This window comes from Mytilus edulis, chromosome 13, assembly GCF_963676685.1.
Source record: "Mytilus edulis chromosome 13, xbMytEdul2.2, whole genome shotgun sequence".
In the NCBI taxonomy this organism is placed as follows: domain Eukaryota; kingdom Metazoa; phylum Mollusca; class Bivalvia; order Mytilida; family Mytilidae; genus Mytilus; species Mytilus edulis.
Window position 1 is genome coordinate 59,342,051 of NC_092356.1, and position 7,116 is coordinate 59,349,166.

At 33.2% G+C, this 7,116-nt stretch overlaps 1 pseudogene; it reads right to left on the bottom strand.

The window, feature by feature from the left end:
* Positions 1 to 503: 503 nt before the first annotated feature.
* On the bottom strand, positions 504 to 6,714 carry LOC139500440 (cartilage matrix protein-like; annotated as a pseudogene).
* Between the last annotated feature and the right edge of the window lie 402 nt (positions 6,715 to 7,116).

Consider the following 7,116-nt stretch of genomic DNA (forward strand, 5'->3'; position numbering starts at 1 on the left):
CAAGAGTTTGATTTTGTCAGGTTTGATGGATTTCCTCAGTTTTTAATTTACCTTGGAGTTCGGTATTTTTGTTAAATACTTGTTTGTAATTGTATTTATCGTTTTTAAAGTGCGGATAACTTTCTCTATGCTCTTTTTATTTTTTCTAATCTATTGTTAGTCCAATTTTTAAAAGGGTCAATTCTGAACCCAGTTAATCCAGTTTGGGTAATTAAAAAACAAAGATTTGACCAAAACAAGAAAGCCCAACATTGTGTTTCGTCTGCATGTCGAAAGTAGAAAACCTCATCAAAATGTCTATTCGTATGAGTTTTGGGTCTTTTGGAGAATTTGATGTTGGTGGAAGACATTTGATAGTTACTTGAATAATCCATTCAGACATTATTAAACATGATGTATATTGCTTGGCATATGATAAAGACATCCATCTAATTTTCAAACAATATATTGTGACCTTTTTAAGTAAAATTGCGTTACATTACTCATGTAGTTCGGATGCTGTCTTACTTACCCATACAAATTCTCGATAACAACGTCCGTTTGACAGTATCTGTATTCAAAGCTTCAAAAGAAGAAACTTGGATCGTGAATTCTTCATCTGGATTACTAGACATGCCGTTCAATTCATCAATATCTACAAGACTTCCAACTCCGATAACAAATATGAAAGCTGGTCTAGCCTTAATGATGGCTGCCTTGATATGAGTTTGTTGCTTTCCACTTTCCTCTAAATATGTATCATAACTGCCCGGATTTGTTTTTCCGTCTGTTAAAACAATAACGACATCTGGAACATCCGGCCTTTCTCCATTACCAGGTCTGTAAACGTTTACGTGCGCGTATTTCAAGGCAAGATATGTTCTAGTTGCGTCACCCTGAGAATGTTTAATTCTATTGATTGCATTTAAGATGTCTTGCTCTCTTGAAAGATTGTTGAATCCAAATTCCGGGAAGTTATAATTACTAAATGATACAGATGCAACTCGTGTCTTATCTGGGCCGACATCGAGAAATCTGATAATATCTTCAATAAGACGATTGTGTCTTGTAAAGTCTATATGCGGTATACTTCTTGATGTATCAACCACAAAATCGATGTTCACTTTAGTCTGACAGTACTTAGATTTGTCTGGTATATCTGGTATTTTATATGAGGCTGCAGTTTACAAGAACAAGAAAAATAGTAAAAGTTATAACTATAATGAAATACAAGTAGAGTTTGCTGAAATAAATATAGGACTACCATTTTTTTAAATTTTATATTAAACTGTATAATGCAACTCAAAATAAGACACGTGCCTGGACCAAGCCAAGCTATCTAGACCACGTGTTGTACGTTGTTGTACAGTGGAGATCACTTCTAACCTCTCATTAGAACTGTCAGAATAATCTGTCATAGAACTGTTCTAAACTGTCCTAGAACAGTTCTACCCTATAACTGTTCTAAGTAGAACTGTCAGAATGAGTTCTAGGTAGAACGGTCAGGATCAGTTCTAGGGTAGAACTGTTTAAAACTGTTCTAGGTAGAACTGTCCACTATAAACTCATCATAGATACCAGGATTAAATTTTGTATTTACGCCAGATGCGCGTTTAGTCTACAAAAGACTCATCAGTGACGCTCGAATCTAAAAAAGTTAAAAAGGCCAAATAAAGTACGAAGTTGAAGAGCATTTAGGACCAACATTCCTAAAAGTTTTGCAAAATAAAGCTAAGATAATCTATTCCTGAAAATCAGTTCTAGTCGTAGAACTGTCAGCAGAACTGACCAAATCAGTTCTAACCGTAGAACTGTCTAAAACTGTTCTAGCCGTCATGACTAAACCTGTCAGGATTGTAGAACAGTTCTAAATGACGGTTATGGACATTTTCCATAGCGAGAAATGTTAAAACAGTGCTGTGATGATAATTTTTAATATATACTATATTCTTTTGACTTATTTATATATAAGTCAAAGAGTTCTTAAAACTGTTCTATGGATAGAACTGACTAAATCAGTTCTAGCCGTAGAACTGACCAAATCAGTTCTAGTCGTAGAACTGTTCTAGCCGTAGAACTGTTCTAGTCGTAGAACTGACCAAAGATTTGGTCAGTTCTAGGTAGAACTGTCTAAAACTGTTCTAGGGTAGAACTGTCTAAATCAGTTCTAGGTAGAACTGTCTAAATAAGTTCTAGATAGAACTGATCAAATCAGTTTTAGTTTAGAACTGTTCTAACTAGAACTGTCTAAATTCTGACAGATTTAATGAGAGGTTATAAGTGATCTCCACTGTATGTCTTTGTTTGTATGTCTGTTCTTTTCACAGGTTTGTGTAAGTTTCTGGTTAAAGGAGATACGTACGGTTATTTATCTTTTTACTTCTTTCATGTTTTTGCGGGTGATACTTGTATGTTCAAACTGACTTAACCACAATCACGTCTAATTTTCCTCAAATGTGACCTACCGAATTAGACTTATCACAGGGTTTGTACATACATGACGGGTGCTCCATGTGGAACAGAATCTGCTTACCCTTTCGAAGTACCTGATATCGTCCCATGCTTTTGGTTTGTGGAGTTTTAGTGTCCCTTAGGTATCTATTGTCTCTTTTTTATATTTAGAATTATACAGCTCTGAGTTTTTCAATTTTTTGGTTTACGGATCCGCCGACCGTATATTCCAATTATCAGAAAAAGAAACAAAAATGATTTACACGGTGTTTTTTTTTATTCCCGCCGACCCTAAAAAAAACCATAATCCCTGATATGAAAATCAAAATATCTGTGTATTAGCTTCTCCCTTGAATTAAATAAAACTAAATGCATATTTAATTATTACACAGTCCCCGTATGTTTTAAAAGAGTTAAATAATTTAGAAAAAACATGTTCGTTAACAGTGAGGGCTGAATTAGGATAATATATATGAGTGTACTATTGACCTATCTCGTCCAAGCATGAACACAAATGCCATGGAAGAAAGGCGTCTGATTGAATGTTTGGAATGTATAACTAACCCTAGTTCAACTTAAAAGGCGACGTTAAATTCAATTTTGCATGTATGTAGAGTGTCACACTATCTGCACGGTACAAAATAAGAGCAGGTCGCCTGTTGAATGACATACTTTCCGCCCCTTATCGTGGCCCGTCCACTTCAGAGAACCTGTTTATGAATTAGAGTTTTAATTTGTTCTTGTTTTCTATATTTATTACAAATAACAATCAATAAATAATCGTAAGATGAACAATTAAACCCGTTGCTCATATTATGAAGTTTCGTCTGTAAATTAATAAGTACACAAGTACAGCACAATATAATTATGAACTGTGCGTCACACGAATGTATCAACGCCACAAAAAGTTACGTCACAGGTAAATTTCTAAATAAAAGATATACATTTGGGATTAAGTTTGTAATGGTGTTATTTGATTTTTTTTCCAACCATTTCGAGCCCATTAATAAAGAATTGTGTTAGAAATGGTGTTATTATTAATATTTTCAAACCATTGTTGTTGTTCTACTAAATCAAACTGTGTAAAATCAAATAAATTCTGTGCATATAGTTGCTTAATTTAAACTAAAAATCTTACCAAAAATTATATGAACTAGGTGATTAATTATTTTTTCTTTGACATACATATAGAAAATTAAAACAGAATCAAAAACCACAAACGATAAGACATAAAACAATATCCAAGCAGAATTACCGAGACACGTCTAATATCAATGCGATTGCACACTCAGCAAGACAGACATATTCGGGAATAGGTCACGTTCGGTACTGAGAAAATCAGACGACGTAGATAATAAACCACAATCTAAGACGTGATAAAATGTCTTAAGTTAGCTTATACACAGACACATTGTATAGATCAACCAAACTGTTTGGTATAGAAGTGAGAATTAATGAATATGTTTGTGCTAAAAATGCCGACAAACTGCAACATTTGTGTATTTAAAAGATATTATATCTACTTTGTTATTGCATTATTTGACAAGAATAGTTAATAAAACTCGTAAAAGATAAATCAAGCGTATTGCAAAGATAAATTAAAAGCAGGGGAATGCATATTATGTCCTTATTAAAAACAAACAAAAATTTGTATTGATGCTGGAGAATTTTGTTTATCAAAACTTCAATCAGTAAAAAGAGCTAATGAGACTCACGTGTAGTCAAACGTGGTTGTGAAAAATATGTTTTTTCATACAATTTTCTTGAAATGTGTCTACCTGTTGATGATGTTGCTGCTATTAATAGAGCACAGGACGTCATGTTTTGATATCAAATACTTGAACTTGAATGCAAGAATTCTTCTTTACGTTATTATGACATGTGTTCTTCGTTATTTTTTTGTAAATGTGTTTAAGGTTATGAAAGTGTAGATAGGTTTCCCTATGTTGCTTTTTATTGTTTTCTTGATCTGTTGATAGTTCTCTTTGCCAAATTGAAAGGTAAAGGGTTGAGAATTACAAAACTAGGAAAGCTCAGCATTTTGCATCGTGTGCCTTTTTCATGTTGTTGGTAAAATTTTGATCGTTTCTTGTTAAATCAATTCAAAATGCGTAAACAAATGATGCATAAATAGACATTTGGTTAAGACAACTGTCTTTTTTTTAAGACAATACATATTATCCTTTTCTTTAAAACATATCGTTTAATTTTACTAATTTATTTGCTATTTAAAGTTTCTACATATCTTTTATACTTTTCATGTGAAAATGAAAAATTACAAAGGTAATTTAAAGGCAATTAGTTCTACAAATTTCCCTCTATTTATTATAGTTTTCAGGATAGTAGACAAAAACACCAAAAATTAATCAAAAATTGTCATTTAAGGACAATAACTCCTCTCAGGGAGCATAACAAGTCTTTAAAACACATCATACATTGTGCATGTGTTGTTCTTTATCATTTTCTGTTTTCCCGGAGGAGTCTGGTGTTGCAGATGATTTTATTTGATGTAACATACAATTGTTTTGTTGTTTTTGTTTTTTTGTTGTTGGTTTTTTTTGGGGGCGGGGGGGGGGGGGGGGGGTGTTGGGTGTTATTTCTTAAAATTTTTCATTTTTTAAAATTTTATTTAAAAAATGTGTCCTCGGGTCAGTTGACATCTTGCTATATTGTATTTCCCCTTGTGTATTGTTATAGACCGCCTGATGACCTTTAGGTTTCCTTTGGTATTTTTTTTGTGTTGTATTGGTGTTATTGTAGTGACGCAAAGTCAGATATTGCTACCATTTAATGTAACAGAAAAATGACGTTAAATTGAAAACGCGCTTTATCTAATTCTTCCTGCTTTCTTTTTGGGGTAAATTTAAAGTATAACTCACAAGTATAATAATTTATCATCAGGACCATTATGTTCTTTGTTTAGTTGTTAAACATGTTAAGATGAGCACTATAACGAATTTGTTGATAGAAATTTTCTAGACTGTGTCCAAATGTTGATGCCGTTACTGTATGACAACTATTATGCAGCCACTGATACATCAATAGTATTTGTCTTCATGTTTTTATGTCAGCAATTCAAATATTCTTCACTACCTTAGTGTGAAATGTGTTCATACATGGTTATATCTTTTTGTAACATGTCAGGAATATGACGGTTGTTTTCCATTTGTTTGGTAAAGTCAAGAGTTTGATTTTGTCAGGTTTGATGGATTTTCTCTGTTTTTAATTTACCTTGGAGTTCGGTATTTTTGTGAAATACTTGCTTGTAATTGTATTTATCGTTTTAAAGTGCGGATAACTTTCCCTATGCTCATTTTATTTTTTCTAATCTATTGTTAGTCCAATTTTTAAAAGGGTCAATTCTGAACCCAGTTAATCCAGTTTGGGTAATTAAAAAACAAAGATTTGACCAAACCAAGAAAGCCCAACATTGTGTTTCGTCTGCCTGTCGAAAGTAGAAAACCTCATCAAAATGTCTATTCGTATGAGTTTTGTGTCTTTTGGAGAATTTGATGTTGGTGGAAGACATTTGATAGTCTCTTGAATAATCCATTCAGACATTATTAAACATGATGTATATTGCTTGGCATATGATAAAGACATCCATCTAATTTTCAAACAATATATTGTGACCTTTTTTAATAAAATTGCGTTAAATTATTCATGTAGTTCGGATGCTGTCTTACTTACCCACACAAACACTCGATAACAACGTCCGTTTGACAGTATCTGTATTCAAAGCTTCAAAAGAAGAAACTTGGATCGTGAATTCGTCATCTGGATTACTAGACATGTCGTTCAGTTCGTCAATATCTACAAGACTTCCAACTCCGATAACAAATATGAAAGCTGATCTAGCCTTAATGATGGCTGCCTTGATCTGAATTTGTTGCTTTCCACTTTCATCTAAATATGTATCATAACTGCCTGGATTTGTTTTTCCGTCTATTAAAACAATAACGACATCTGCAACATCCGGCGTTTCTCCATTACCAGGTCTGTAAATGTTTACGTGCGCGTATTACAAGGTAAGATATGTTCTAGTTGCGTCACCCTGAGAATGTTTAATTCTATTGATTGCATTTAAGATGTCTTGCTTTCTTGAAAGATTGTTGAATCCAAATTCCGGGAAGTTATAATTACTAAATGATACAGATGCAACTCGTGTCTTATCTGGGCCGACATCGAGAAAGCTGATAATATCTTCAATAAAACGGATTTGTCTTGTAAAGTCTATATGCGGCATACTTCTTGATGTACAAAAATGTATCAACCACAACATCGATGTCCACTTTAGTCTGACAGTACATAGATTTGTCTGGTATATCTGGTATTTTATATGAGGCTGCAGTTTACAAGAACAAGGAAAAAAGTAAAGGTTATAACTATAATGAAATACTAGTAGAGTTTGCTGAAATAAATATAGGACTACCTTTTTTTTTAAATTTTATATTAAACTGTATAATGCAACTCAAAATAAGACACGTGCCTGGACCAAGCCAAGCTATCTAGACCACGTGTTGTACGTTGTTGTACAGTGGAGAGCACTTCTAACCTCTCATTAGAACTGTCAGAAGAATCTGTCATAGAACTGTTCTAAACTGTCCTAGAGCAGTTCTACCCTATAACTGTTCTAAGTAGAACTGTCGGAATCAGTTCTAGGTAGAACTGACCAAATCAGTTCTA